Raw genomic sequence first — 15,402 nt, 5'->3', positions numbered from 1 at the left:
AGGTAACATAATAGTAATGCGTTGGACTTACAGTCCTGGAATGATGGTTTGACTCCATCCCCAGTTTTTCTTACAAAAGTGTGGTTTGGTCGAGGGTCTGCCTTCCTTCCTTTCCCTTCACCTCGGCAGTGGAAAAGGGCAAAGTGAACCCACTGTGACATGACAGTACATAGCAGGGGACCCTACCTTAGAATGCAATGGGTGTATGTAGGTTCCCTCCAGCTACCTATTTATTTTATTAGGGACTTGGACATGCAAAAAGGATGCTCTGTTGCTAGCCAAAGTTGGCATGGAGCTGCTGCCTTAATAGGAGCTGCCGCCAAAGCTACTTTAACTAACTCCACCCTAGCATTTGCCACCAGTTTGTGTCTCCTCACGCTTCATCTTGTAGGCACATGCTGTCTTTGGCAATCAATGGTCTAAGATTGCCTCTTTTCTTTTCTATTATGGCAATGAACAAAAAACATAGAAAAAACAAACAGTTTTTCTTTTTTTCTTCTTCTAATCTAGTTCTACCTTTGGCTAGATGAATAAATCTTAAATGTTAGTATAGTAATAGCTGGTTCATTTCAAAAAGAAGACTCTTCTTCTGTAGTAATTACTAAGGTAAGGCTACTGGAGGTGTTTGTAATGCGCAGCATCCTTAGCTCAGTCGGATAGAGCAACAACCTTCTAAGTTGAAGGTCACAGGTTCAAGTCCTGTAGGATGCGAAAAGTACACATTAAATCATATACCTACGGGAATGCTTTGCCTGCCCTTGTTTAGGGCTAGCGGGTTTTTTCTTCTAACTGAACCTGCATCATGCTTTGGTCACTTTTCGCTATAGTGGTATATGGGGTTACTTGCCTTTCCTTCACTTCGCTTAAATTGAAAGAAAACAGCCATGATTATTAAGAGAAGAACTAATACAAAAAAATACTTCTTATTTTATTACGGATCTGGTTAAATATTTAACATTTTCCATGATTCTCTCTCTTTCAGGTATTCGGGGAATTCTTTTGAACAGAAGAAATATTACTATTATGCTGACGCTAATTGAGTCAATGCTATTGGCTGTCAATTTGAACTTTCCGGTATTTCCCGTCTATTCAGATGATATGATGGGTTAATCACTCGCTTCACTAGTGTTAACAGTGGCAGCTGTGGAATTCGCAATTGGGCTGGCCATTTTGGTGGTAACTTTTTGAATTCGCGGGACCATTGCCGTGGAATTTCCTAATCGCATGAAAGGTCGAGCGCTATTAAACTTGTTGCACTCTGCTTTCCTCTCCTGAATACGAAGTATACTTTGGCATTAAATTAAGAGAAGGGAAATACAATTCAAATCTCTCTTCCGGGCTGCGGATTTACTGAAATCAAACGCTTCTTTTATTTGGCCACTTCCCGCTTCGACTTTTTGAGCCAAGATTAGGGTTAGTTTCTTTTAATACATAAACCCATACATATTACTGGATCGGAAAATGTAGTTGGGGCTTGAGATCGGATCAGCAGCTAAAGGGGGATCTTGAAAGGAAAGAAACACATTTCCTAGGCATGCAATTTACAAAAATGGACCAAAACTTTTCATGGCTTGTCATCCATAACCTCACGAGGTAAACCATATGACCTGCCGTCTGTAACCTCACTTACAAAGTAGGCCAGGAACAATTGAATTGGTGCGACGACGGAACAGATTCTCTCCGAATCGACCCTAAACAGACGTGCTTCATATCATCGAGTTGCACGAATTCACACGCGACTCAAAATCGCCATTTACTTTTGTTTTGCTTGGGACGACGTGTCTTTGGCGAGTAACGGGATTCGAACCCGTGTTTTCAAATTCACAATCTGACACTCTGACCCATTGAGTTATACCCGCCCTCGGGGCTAGCTCCCCGCCCCTTCAGCTTTAGAGGCTTAAAATCAATTCAAACACGTCTGTACCTGCTATCAGATTCGAACCGATAACCTAGAGCAGATTCAAAAAAAGTATGTCGCGTTTACCAATTCCACCGAGGTTAACAGGTATGCTCACTATCGGACTCGAACCGATAACCCTTGAAACGGAACAGATTTTAAGTCTGTCGTGTTTACCTTTTTCACCAAGTGAGCTTTGAAAGCAAAGAAAAAAAACAAAAAGGTTATGCATAAAATGTATTCATGAAAGGGTAAAGTGAAGAAAAAACGTCAAAGCAAACAATCAGACGCGCCTTCCAAGCTATCAGCACCTTTAGAAACAGGAATTATAGAGGATACGGCGGGGTCTTTTAAAGCTTCCTCTATGCCAAGGCAGGTAAGATTGAAACCGTAGGCCAATCAGTTAACAGCTGCTGAGCTACCGAAGGGAGATGCAAGGAATTTAGTTTAGTCCCATATACATTCAAATACTTTCCTTTTAAGGGGAACCGCCTCATGACCTGTAAGACGTTAACTATTTGAAGCGAAGACCCTTTGCTTTATTTAAGCAGCCATGCAACAAAGACATAAGACTTTCTTTCTAGTAGCCGGCAGCCAAAGGAAAGGCTGCCCCCTTCGTCCCTGAGATTGAGTGAGAAAAGATCAGGTACCAAGCGCTAATTGATTGCTATAGCCAACTCTCAACCATTACTGGGGATGGCCCACGAGGTGTAGCGCAGTCTGGTAGCGCATCTGTTTTGGGTACAGAGGGCCATAGGTTCGAATCCTGTCACCTCGATTATTGCCTAACTGGGCATTTTGTCTTTTTTTCACGATCTTTCTTTGCGCTAAGGCGGCTTCTTATGGCATAACTCTGTCCACGAATCAAACAAGCATTGTAACTTTAAATTGAAGACATGGCCCTTTGAGTCGAGTCATCTAGGCATTTTGAAACCGGAAATTTCGTATATGGAGTTGTATTGTAAAGGCTATGTCTCTCATATACGAAAATGGTTAACCCAAAGGGATTGAGAGGAGATACTACAGACCGTAGGTCTTCAACCTTTTGCCATAAGCATTTGGCTGGGTGTAGAGTTAGTTTAAGCACGTCTGGTTTCGGTTATAAAATGATAAAGCCAAGTCAAGCAATTTCATTCCTGCCAAGTCCCTTTCGTCTAGTGGTTAGGACATCGTCTTTTCATGTCGAAGAAACGGGTTCGATTCCCGTAAGGGATAACCTTCTTGGAGAGGCTGGCAAAGGGCGGGCCTCCTCGTTAGAGGGTTAGGCAAGAGGTCCACGGGACCGTCCCGTAGCCCCCATGATGAGTAAGGGCTGGTTCCTTGTGGTTCAGGTTCTTTTTCCCCCTAACCCTAGCCAGCCACCATTTCCCCAGTAAACGGCAAGACAATCTGTTCATTGATCGAAGTCTTGAGCGATTAGGGGGTTCAGCCAGCCTAGCCAAAGCCCAAACAGAGTAACTAGAATCGTAACCCCAGGTGCCTCGTCGGTAATCGATGATACGTCAAAGACGGACAGAATTTTGTAGAGAAAGCCCGTATATCCGAACCAAGAATTGACAGGAACCTTGCCCATCATCGCAAAACGATAACAGAGAAAAACTAATCTAAGAAATCCCCTAGCACGCAAGCAAGAAAGAGAGACACATGGCATGTTAAAGTTTATAGCTAATCAGCTTTATGTATGCTAAGGCCTGGTACAATTGTAAGCAGCATGGCATATTTTAAGGTATGTCGCTGTGTACAAAGGCCCTTTAGCACAATAAAGGGCATACACATGCCTAGCCATGTGCGTTGCAAACAACGCTTGCTCTTTTTTGCATACACCAGCCACTGTAACCAATTAAAAATAGATTTGGTTACAGTGGAAGGGCTTTCAACCTACGCCAGGATCGGCACCTGAGATCATTTTACATGTCAAACATTGTATTATGGTCTAATCTTAAGTTTTTCTTAAGGCCAAGGATGAGATCCATTCTTATAATCCGTCCCCCCTTTCGAAAGAGGGGGTGGCGCCTCTTGGGTCTTGCTTCTTGGTTATGCGGGGATTCTTCGGCGTTATCTGTCTTTTGACCGCCTTACAGGTAACACAGTGAACCATAAGGCTTAAATGCGTCACACCGGCCGGTACCTACCCATCTCCCTCTCCATACGATCGGTTACATAAATAGACAAATGCTCCTGCCCATTCTATTCTGTTATAGACGGCAATAATGTAACTGATCATAATAGGTACTATTGCAGAAGCATGAGACTAAGTCGAGTTATTTCTTCCTAGCTTTTATTGTTTTTTCTTTGCTTTTCCCTTCAGCAATAGCATGTGTTAGATTTTTCAATTGTCACCAGTAGCTAAAGAATACACGACATTTGTTTGTTTGTTCACCCTCGCGTTGCGTTCTTTAGTTAAAAAAAATCTACCAAGAATCAAAAGCACACTACTGCAAGCACCAAATAAGTAATAAACAGTAATAAAATCCCCGGCAGACTACACCTCCGAGTGTAGACCGACCAACTGCAAACAACCCGTCGTTAAGTGAAGACCGTTTGCAAGGCCTAAATGAAAATTAAAATGTAAACGACGTACTATATAAAGAAAAGCTAGCGGCAAGCGACGTTCCTCGTTCGCAAGGCCTGGATTAAGATTAAAAGGTAAACAACGTACTATATGGGTAAAAGCGGCTGAAGCGTTATTGTCCTTTTCCCCGCTTCTATTTGTCTAGCCGTAACCTAAGCAGATTCAAGGGCAGGTAAATGAAACTACGCTTTTTCTTTTGGTTTTTTATTAAAAAAGATCTACACCTAAGCGGTATCTATTTTACACAACACAAGATTAGGTATCTATGATTCTTCAAGTTTTAGTTTAAAAGCTAAAAGAAATCAGCCAGACGCTTAGTCTTATCAAAAAAAACAGGAAGTAAAAAGAAAAACCAAATTAGCCTTGGTATCCTGGAGTAAAAGGATTCGAACCTTTGCGTGTCGGTACCAAAAACCGATGCCTTACCGCTTGGCTATACTCCATACAGTGATAACCAAGGGAAAGAAGCAAAGCTCAGAGAACAGGCAAGTTAAACCTTTGCTGGGCGCAGCAAAGCAAAAGACTGGCAAGTTAAATATGGCAAGTAAATAGGCTTAGTAGGACTTGAACCTACAATATTACCGTTATGAGCGGTACGTTTCAACCAATTAAACTATAAGCCCACTATTGGCCCTCTCAGGTAATGGAGTCAATAGATTTGTTAAGGCAAAAAAACAAACACCTTAACATGATCCGTGATACCGACTATGCAACCCCCAGCGATGACCTAGTAATAGGTAACGCAAAGGTCGCTAAGCAGTGCCATGAAAGACTTAAAGAGTGGTCAGTAGACATCTCAGAAGGGAAGTCGTTAATATCTGACAGTGAAAACTTGAAATTATCGTTGGGTAAGTTAAGTTCCAACCCACACGAAAGGCATAACGATCTAAGCGCTGTCTCAGAGAAAGACTTAGTGAAATAGACATGTCTGTAAGAATGCGGACTACCCGCACCTAGACAAAAAGACCCGCTTCACTGTTCCCTGCAATTGGCTTCGGGCTCTTCTTACGCAGCTCGGATAAAAGGCAAAGCAAAAAAACCAACTTCTTTTTCAAAACAAAAATACCGGCACACTTTTGCTTTAGGGTCATTATCCTCATGGGCAGCATTTGCAGGTGAAGGATGGACCCGAGATGAGATTAGGATTCTAAGCCGACTAAGTGAGTGCATGCGAGGCTTGATTGGCAAATAGGACCAATCAAGCGGTCTCGATTGTCATACGTAGCCTTGTTACTTACAATTAATATCGACTTAACCTGCCTCTGACTTTGAAAAAAGTCCATGAAAATCCGAGATGTTATGATAATTGGTTTAGGCGACTAGGTTTTTAGGATTAAATATTAATGTACGATTGTCTAAACGGTATGATTATAGCCAACTAATAAATAGACACGCAATAGCACCACACCAGGCCATTATCCTCGGCCTTACGGCCAAGGGCCCACGTAAGTGCCTCTGGGTATCTATTTTTCAAGTAGCACGCATGCAGGATATCAACCCAGTCACCCACCCGATTCTCCTTTTATAAAGGGGGGTCGGGGAAGACCCAACCTCTCGGGAAGGGAATTAAAGAAGACAGTGTTTATTTATTTCATCTAGGAGGTAAGGTTTCGGAGAATTATAGTGGGGTTCGGAAAATCAAGCAAGGGTTTGTTTTTTAGACTCAACTTCCAAATAATATAGGTAATAGTAGTCTAGACAATGGAAGGAAAAAAGAAGAGGTATCCACTCTTGATACTAGACTAACTGGCTTGCTTTTTAAACTAAGCCCCTTCCACCTACTATAGTGCTTCTTTGTCTATTACTTTACCTCAGTGCTTTTTTATCCGCAAAACATTACGAAAACAGCAACGGCGACGGTATAGCAAGGGAAAGCGTTGTAGCGTTTGGGACTCCTTTCGTTAAAAGAGAAAGTGTTGATTGTCTATTCTTTAGGCACTCATAAGAAACTAATCTCTCCTAGAGGACACGTATGGGAAGTATTCATCTCTAGCAATCCCAAAGTATTTAAGGTTTTAACCATTCTGTGTAACCATTAGGATGCTCCAAAAACACTGGAGTATAGAAAGGATACACTAGTATCAAAGCATTCTTTAAAAACCACATCTTATTCTTCTCAGGTGGATGATTCGCTCCATTCAACGCTGTCGTGTGAAAGTTCCTTTCATAATTTAAGAATTCAACTGATTTTAGGTAATCCATCCCTATGTAGCACGACATAAAAGGTGCTATGAAAAACACGTAACCAACCGAATTACGTGAAATAGATAAATCGATCTGGTTAGGGCATTCTTTAAAACTTACTTCAGAAAGGGAAGAATCATCCGAGACTAGACTGCGGGTTTTTCATCTTTTGTATCCATAACCTTTCCGAAAGCCAAAGCGTAGCTTACCTTTCTTTTTACGATTTGATTGCTAGCCACGAAAAGGGAAGATAAAGCCCTTGACCTGACAAGTACTCAACGCCTATGCCTATGCAAGAGGGCACCAGCTCTAAAGTTCATAACAAGAGCTTAGCTTTCTTTTAGAGCCTACAGGGCAGGGCTGTGTTTTTTTTTACTTCTAACGCGGGCGGCTAATGTTTTCCTAACATACACTCTTCCGTTCACTACGCAAGCGGGGCGATAAGAGCCCGCTTGTGAGGCGAATGGAAAAGAAAAAGTGCTTTTGTCGAAGAAAAAATGATTAATTCTTTGTTATACGATCCCTCATTTTCCAACTTTATCTTGGAAGTAGCCTTTCAAGACAAGATTTACCCTTGCTTTAAAAAGAGTCGCAAGCCATCTTCTTTAAAAAGAGCTGCAGTTGCTCCTTAATCGTGGTTTCTTAACCTCGTGATTGATGAAAACAATATATGGGTTCCCATAATACTAATGTTTTTATAAGTAACTACGTAGATTGCTTGATTTAGGGCTGCATGCAAACCACAAAAACTCGATTACCTTACCCATGAGCATCCCCGACTACAGCGCCCCTTTTCAGTTTCTTAGAAGATATGCTAAAAACGAATAATTTAACCTACAACTATGATAAAAATTGGGTTCATTACTTAGAAGCCTCTGTTGCTAAAAGGAGTAGACTAGGTAAATTGTTAACCGAATATTCGAATTTATATAGCTTGTTGACCCGATAATAGGTGTTTGAAACTAAGGTTTACAATCACCCATATGAAATTGAATAAAATGTTATTGTCCCGGTTACTTCGTGATGTAAGAAAACGGTGCAGTTTGCACTTAGATTTACTCTCAAAACAAAGTGATGGTAATTCTGTGCATCAAGCTCGATTAATGGGGTTGTTGAAATAAATTGATCTTTTACTCAAGAAACTAGTGTGTATGCTTTATTAAAAGGTGCTATCGATAACTATTAGGTAACCTCAGAGGTTCATTCAGTAGAAAAGACTTTATATACAATTGAAGAAGATAAAAAATGTAAACTTTTATGGACTAGGGCCTTCTCTTTAAAGGAGAAGTTGATGTTTTATAGTATTTTAACGCACGCAAGAATACAAGGATGATGACTTAAATAAACCAGTTCCCGTGCTTCCCATTGTAGATACAACACCTGACAAAGTAGACCCTGTGGATTCGAAACCTAATGGCTCGACAAAGCCAGCCCCAGATAGTGTAGACTTGAGCCCAACAACCGCAACGACATCAGATTCAATTGAGATCAGCAAGGAAATCGCGACATACCCATGGTACTTATTAGATGAGTTACTCTTAATCCTGTCTCTATTCATAGCAGGTTGCGCTGCTTATTTACTATTCAATAGGTGGAAAAGAAGGCAAAACGAATCGAACCAATCAATTTCACCGACTGAAATAAGCATATGCGCGACCGTGGTAATTCAACTTACAGAACGGTGTAAAATATATGACTATTACTACTATCAAAGCAACACAACCAGGCAAGAAAAGAAAAACTGATGTGGCTCTGCAGGTACTTAAAGAAAGGCTGAGTATAGGCTGCGAGCCAAACATAATTACGTAAAACAGCTTGATAGATGGGATGCTAAAGGCCAATCAAAGTATCAAAGTCCTATGTATGCTAGCTCAAATGGAAGAGAAAGAAGGCAGTCTTTTTCTTTCTGTTACAGTACGTGCTTTGCTGAAGAGGCGAACAAAATTCAACCATTCCCAAAATTCTTACACCCTACGCGGCGCTTATATTACGCGCTACCTCCGAATAAAGCAAAGAAGCGCTACCCCATCTCCTTGCTTGACGTTCGCTATGCCCAGCAAAGCAGGGCTCGTAAGTAATTATTCGATTTTGGGAGAATAGTTCCAATAGTAGAACAATGGTCTCCAAAACCTTTGGTTAAGGGTTCGAAATGAAAAAGAAATGAGAAGGGTCTAAGGAAGGGTGGCTGAGTGGTTTAAAGTGTAGCACTGGAAATGCTATGTAGACTCCTGTTTACCGAGGGTTCGAATCCCTCCCCTTCCTTGCCATGAATGCGTGAGAGAAAGATAATTTGGTTTAGTCTACTTCAATCAATTAACCTGCTTCCAAGTCCGATTCAATTCTATGGATTTCCAGGGGCAAGCCTAGCGTGCTCTTAAGGGTTAACAAAAATGAAATGACCTACAAGTCGGGATCACCTTTCTCATTTACCGGGCGACCCTTTCCTTTCCTCTGTATAGTGAAATTAAGTAGTATTTCATGGATGACGTCTGGGTATTGAAGTGTTAATATCTGCATGTTGGTGGTGTCTAAGGCTACTTAGGGCTTACGTGGATCCGGCTACCTCTTTTCTGCTTTTTTCTATTAAACACGGGGTTCGACCTGAATGTATCATAGAGCTCTTCCCCGGGTCATGCCTCCTGCGCCATGCGCTTGGTTTAGTGAAGTGGTAGGGTATAGTTTCGCTGATTGCGCAGTAAGCAGCGGCAGAAGGATGGCCTTAAGGAAATCGATTCGAATACGCCCGGCCAATAAGAGTTTGGAAAGAGTTAACGATGGTTTAGATTTTTATTAAAAAGGATATCGAGATCGATGGAACTGAAATCAAGTTTCTAAAATTAGCTTGCTTTTGCGGGGTCGCGGCTCTCTGTTTTGGCTATTGTAGCATATGTGTTGCCTAGGGCTACAGGGGCATGCTGACTTGACATCATCCCTACCTTCTTCTGACTTGTTACCGGCAGTCTGTTGCTGGGTTCCAAACTTGACTCAATAGTGGCAACTAAACACGAGGGTTGCGCTTAGGACTTAACCCAACACCTTACAGCATGAGCTGACGACGGCCATGCATTACCTGTGTCTGCGTTTTCAAAGGCGCTCTTCTCTATTCAAAAGGATTCACAGCATGTCAAGCCCTAGTAAGATTCTTCGCGCCAGCATCTAAACTACATGCTTCACTGCCTGTCCGGGGTTAAGGGATTTGACAGCAGACTTAACTTAAGGAGCCACCTACAGACGCTTTACGCCCAATCATTCCGGATAACGCTTGCATCCCCTGTCTTACCGCGGCTGCTGGCACAGAGTTAGCCGATGTTTATTTCTTAGATACCGTCATTGCTTGTTTTTTGAGTTTACGACCCGTAGGCCTTCTGCCTTCACGCGGCATTGCTTTGTCAGGCTTTTGTCTATTCGATTTCTTACTAGAAGCCTAATGATTGTATAATTTCAATAAATACGGATGGAGAGGGATTTGAACCCCCGGTATTTTATACTTCGGTTTTCAAGACCGACTCTTTAAACCGCTCAGACATCCATCCCTTTCCCGACAGGATCATAAGCCATCGAGAATTAACAAAAAAGCATGCCAAGCTTACAGGTCAAATTGCACGTCTTCAGAGAACAAATAGGGCAGGGATGGGGGCTTAATGAATCCTCCCAACTAAAAGGGTTAAGCTAATTGATCATTCCATTTCAAATTGATAGAAACTAAGGCTGGGCAATAACGGACTTGAACCGCTGACTATCTCGGTGTAAACGAGGCACTCTACCAACTAAGCTAATTGCCCTTACTACTTAAGCTAATTGAACAAAGGGGGATAGATTTATCCATCTCGCTTTCATGCCCAAAAGAGTGACCGGCGCAGCGAAGATCTCGCCGGTGTTACCTGCAGATGGTTGCTGGTTGATTCTTCGTTTTCGGTTCGACGCTACGCTAATGTTCATTTCTTTTTTAACACACACTCTACTGCGCGAGCGGAGCGATAAGAGCTTGCTTATGAGGCAAGGCAAAAAAGGCTTTCCTTTTGTTTTGCTGCCTATTCTCAAAAACAAAAGCATAGACTTAACCGACTGTAAATACTTTGAACAACAAGCAATTCCCTTTTTTTTGCTTAGAGGCAGAAAAGGCCTTGAACAAAGAAAAGAGCCAAAAAACAAACCTTTATTACTTCGCACGCAGTTAAACAAACACAAGGAGCGGAGCGCACTTTGTAATAAAGCCTTACGTAATCTATCTCATTACTATTACACTGTAGACTTGTCCTTTGCCTTACGGCCTTTATTGGACAAAATTGGCTTTAAACGGAAACGTGAATGACGAATTGCCCATATAACAATAGTATTTAGATAAGAGCCCTGCCTTTGTCGTATCTTCTCGGCCTTTTTCTTTTCCGCTGCCACATTAAGATAAGAGGATTCTGAAAGTCCGGATATGGGGGTCTTCTTTAGAGAAATTGAAGCCAATTTTTACGGAAGCAAAAGAAAAAAGACTAAACTTTAGCTTTACGGCCCCGGAAACTCGTGAACACCCAGAGTCACTTAAGGAAAGTGTATGGGAGATTGTCAAAGACGTGGAATCTTCTGGCATAGAAGACGCTTTGCCTTGTGCATTGCCGCTAGTTACAGCCTTCACTTCTGTCCTTGTTTTAAAACCCCTTGTCTCAATGTCAGACCCCGTAGGTTCCATTGGGCACTGGGCTAACATGTCTAACCCCGGCCGCTACATAGCAGCTTGCCAGATAAGGAGAAAGCTGCATTCATAAGTGGAGATATTGAAACTATATGTATAAACGACTTGTTTTTGAAAACAAAAGGATGTATAATACTTAGAGCTCTGGGTGACAAGAGCAACTTTCAATTTGTTATAAGCCCAAACTATAGATTCAATAAGTTATTATCAATAGCCGCAACCACTGAATAGAAACATTAGACTAAAGGCCCGGACAAAATGAGCCCCTAAGAAGAAAAGAAAAGCCCATATGCAGATAATGAAGAACCATATGACTGAATAACTTGAGAAGCCTGTGCCCACATCTTGCAGCCATCCATTGATTGTCGTTGAACTTTGTGCTTTGTTTCCTCCAGTAATGTGACTCACTGCTCCCTTTTCACTTACACTTCCCCATACATCCGATTGCATCTTCCAGCTGAAATGGAATATAACTATTGAAATGGAGTTGTACATCTAGAACAGCCCCAAGAATACGTGATCCCAAGCAGATACCTAGCAGGTGCCCCCCCTTTCGGGGCCGTCGCAAGGAAAGCGAAACCCGAGATTTGCTTTGTCAAGTATTAGTCGAAAGCTGCGTGCAAAGCAAATAAGATGCCTTTCAATAATATTAGTGCAGTAACATGAATCGTGAATGCGTAGATGTAGTGCACTAAAAAATCTGCCTAATGGAATCGAGGCTAAGGCCACCTTGCCGGCCACTGCTACTAAGTCGCTTCCACCCCAGGCTAAGCTGGTGCCTGCTGCCGCATTAGGTGCAGTCGATCCGGGAGCCAAAGCGTAAGTATTCTGGATTTACTAGGCAAATATTGGTTGCAGTTGAATAGCGGTATCCGAAAACATATCTTGAGGACGCCCCAAGGCGCTCATGGTATCGTTATAGATATACAAACCGAAGCTATGAAAACCGAGGAAGATGCAGACCCAGTTGAGATATGAAATTCTTGTATCACGGTGACGAATGACACGATCCAACAAGTTGTTGTATTGAGTAGTTGGATCGTAATCCCTTACCACGAAAATGCATGTGCAGTTGCTCCTTAATCTAAGAAACCTCCTATCTACATTACATGCGTAAACAGGGTTTGTTGTGTTGCATAGTCAGTGGCTAAATAGGGATAAGGAAAGGGTACTTACTTGGGATGCAATCTTCGACCATTGATTGCCAAACCTAGTGCATACCTTGTGATCCCTGAAGTCCAAACAGCTTTACTCCAAGACAGCCAAGGCCAAACAAAGAAAAAAGAAGCAAAGAAAATGCTCCATTCTGTCCAATTGTAGCTTCTAAGTGCATACCTTTAGTCCCTGGCTAAAGATGCTAGGGACAAGCAAAGAAAAAAGAAGCAAGGGAAAAGGAGGGGGAACAAACCTGGGGACTCACCTGGCATTCAATCTTAGACCAACCTTTCTATGATTATCGTGAAAGACAGAGAGTTCCACTTGTCTAGGCAAAGTAACCCTGGCTTGGGTAGCTAGTTGGGTTCAAGTCAACTTCGCTTCGGTGCACGCTTTTGACCAATCTATCATGGTGAATGATTAACCTTTAATTTAGGAAAAAGTGGCATAAAACGTATGGTTTAAACGTATTTAGCCAATGCTAAACGTTAATCTGTCTTCTCTGCGCGCATGCGTACGTATGCAGTTGGCCAGACTTGCTAATCACAAGTTAAGTGTTGCGTAATCAAACACAGTGCTCGGTAGGCGTTCAATAAACCAGCCTACAGCCTCAACGTTAGGATAGTAAAAAAGAAACGTTCTTACCATACCAAAAGATGATAATTCTATCACAGGAGTCAATGAAATGCCATCAAACCTTGCATTTCATGCAATTATTTCACTATACCATTACTTAGCGCTTTTTAGGCCTGTGATATGCGCATTTGTGTAAAGGTAGGGAACATAATCATTGTTTTATTGTTATTAAATAACTGCTTTAATAGAATCACTTTTGTATAGATTGCTTTTTTCTTGTTAAAGAAAGGGAATCTCGTTTCTATGTAACATTTTGCCCAGCACCAATGCAGCGAAAGAACACAAAGCATCACAATTATGTGTTAGCAAACAAAAGATAGAACGCATAATAATAATAAAGTCGCTAATACGTTACTACGCAAGAACAGCAGGCTCGTTGTGGTATTTGTGTTAAACATAAGGAGGCGCTCTCTTATGAAACAACTAAAAAGTTGTTTCGAAATACGGAGAACACTTATTTTGCTCTACAAAAAAACAAAAAAACAACAATGTGCATCATGAATAAATCGACTGAAAATAGCATTACAAGTTTAGAGCAAATGATAACAAAAGGCAAATTGGTTTATGATTTTGACATAACAGTAGCTATCCAGCAAAAATATAAAAAAAGAACAAACAGTGTAGAGACCCGAAATCGAATTAGCATTATGATGCGCGATTATTGATCTTAGGACTGCCCGGCACACAAAAGACACTGTTGGTTCATTGCCTAAGTAAGTTTCTTTTAGTCTACTTTGTACCTAGGCGTCCGAATGATTTTACAGGTGGTAACAAACATTATAGCGTATGGGTGATAGATGAGTTTAATGGCTATGAAACCGATGCCTCTTTATTAAACATGATATTAGACGGTCAAGGGGTGGCATTGGATACGAAGTACGGAAAGATCTTTACGAAAGATCATAATGTGCCTATTATGTTATTAGGAAATAATGTCCCTCCTATGTACAACTCAGAGGCTTTTCATAGTCGCGTAGTAGAGGTCCATTTTTTTAGTGAAAAGGAGCCCTTAGAGGCAGGTCGATTAGCTTCCACGCTATTACGGTATTGTATTTGGTACAGTACTTGCAATAAAGCCAACGGGGAAGGTTTGAAATTTGGGTTACCACTTGCTAACAGAGAGCGATCTTTCTCAGCTAAGCGAGCGTGCAGGCTTTCGCTTACACTCGATAGATGTTTTAAAGAAAGTGTATGATAGACTACCTACCGTGTCTCGGCAACGGTATCTCAAGGGGTTTGGGAGGTTCGACAACGCAGCCAAGGCTCAACTTTGTCTTCCGCGCAATGAAGCAGAGTATGTTAAAAAGGTGGCAAAGTCTAACCCGGGAGACCCTGAAGTAAAACTAATCGAATTGGCACTACAGGTAGAGAAAGAAGTAGGGGATAAAGAACCAGAACAAGAGCAAAGAACCTTAAGTGTAGGTAAACTCAAACAGGAGCAACAAGAACTAAGCGAACAAGTATGCTTTGAAAAAACAAACCCTTAGTGACTCCGAACAGGAGCAACAAGAACTAAGCAAACAAGTATGCTTTGAAAAAACAAACCCTTAGTGACTCCGAACAGGAGGGCGGCGATCTTGACGATCCTTGGGCCGAAGCTCATAGAAAATTAATATTAGAAAACCAGAAAGAAAAAAAATTAAAAAGGAAAGCAAAGATTGAGAGATGAAAAATAACCCCTGCTGTGCCCTGCCCGTTAGGAAAGATAGTAAGTAATCTAAAAGAAGGAAGTAACAAGTAGCTTAACTATTCGCTTTTTGTCTTAGTCGCGCCGACACCGAGGAAAGGAAAGTCCGACCCTTTCCTTTCCGCACGTATGTCATATGACTTTCTACGCGTAGATTTCGCTTTAGGTTTCATTTCTTTTAACATCAGCTATATGGCATATTACATGCTTTTTTTCTGGCGGGGTGAAAACAATGCAAAAGAGGTTTTGTTTCCTTGCCTGCATCTAATGAACCGCAAGGTTCACTTAAGTGTGCGTTATACCTTATGCAGTTAGCAAAGATGATGCCAACTCCAAATGTAGAGTTGGGTAAGATGGGACTCAAATTAGAGGCCGCTAGTAAAGTAAGATTATTCGCTATCCTGGATTCCATTTCCCAAAGACTCTTGCAACCATTCTTTTCTTTTGTCTCTCTTTTGTAGTTTTCTTTCGTGTAGGCATCAGTGTTTAACTTAGTCATCTCTGCAGCTACCTCCTCAGTTACCAGTTAATTTTCCAAACCTACATATGTATTAATAAGTCGGCCCCTAGTTAATAGTTTATTTTCC

At 41.5% G+C, this 15,402-nt stretch overlaps 5 non-coding genes across 5 annotated transcripts; 3 read left to right on the top strand and 2 right to left on the bottom strand.

Moving 5' to 3' along the window:
- The first annotated feature begins 637 nt into the window (after nucleotides 1-637).
- On the top strand, nucleotides 638-711 carry TRNAR-UCU (transfer RNA arginine (anticodon UCU)). Its single transcript has one exon. It is a non-coding gene; the product is annotated as a tRNA-Arg (tRNA).
- Nucleotides 712-1,786: 1,075 nt separating this feature from the next.
- TRNAH-GUG (transfer RNA histidin (anticodon GUG)) lies at nucleotides 1,787-1,859 on the bottom strand. The gene has a single exon. It is a non-coding gene; the product is annotated as a tRNA-His (tRNA).
- A 742-nt stretch (nucleotides 1,860-2,601) lies between these two features.
- On the top strand, nucleotides 2,602-2,675 carry TRNAP-UGG (transfer RNA proline (anticodon UGG)). The gene has a single exon. It is a non-coding gene; the product is annotated as a tRNA-Pro (tRNA).
- Nucleotides 2,676-8,828: 6,153 nt separating this feature from the next.
- Nucleotides 8,829-8,915, top strand: TRNAS-GGA (transfer RNA serine (anticodon GGA)). The gene has a single exon. It is a non-coding gene; the product is annotated as a tRNA-Ser (tRNA).
- A 1,189-nt stretch (nucleotides 8,916-10,104) lies between these two features.
- TRNAS-UGA (transfer RNA serine (anticodon UGA)) lies at nucleotides 10,105-10,186 on the bottom strand. Its single transcript has one exon. It is a non-coding gene; the product is annotated as a tRNA-Ser (tRNA).
- Nucleotides 10,187-15,402: the final 5,216 nt, after the last annotated feature.

This window comes from Adiantum capillus-veneris, unplaced genomic scaffold (assembly GCF_014529385.1).
Source record: "Adiantum capillus-veneris isolate H3 unplaced genomic scaffold, ASM1452938v2 Hic_scaffold_325, whole genome shotgun sequence".
NCBI classification, from domain to species: Eukaryota; Viridiplantae; Streptophyta; class Polypodiopsida; order Polypodiales; family Pteridaceae; genus Adiantum; species Adiantum capillus-veneris.
The sequence above is the reverse complement of the archived record's forward strand: the minus strand, read 5'-3'. Positions and strand labels throughout refer to the sequence as shown.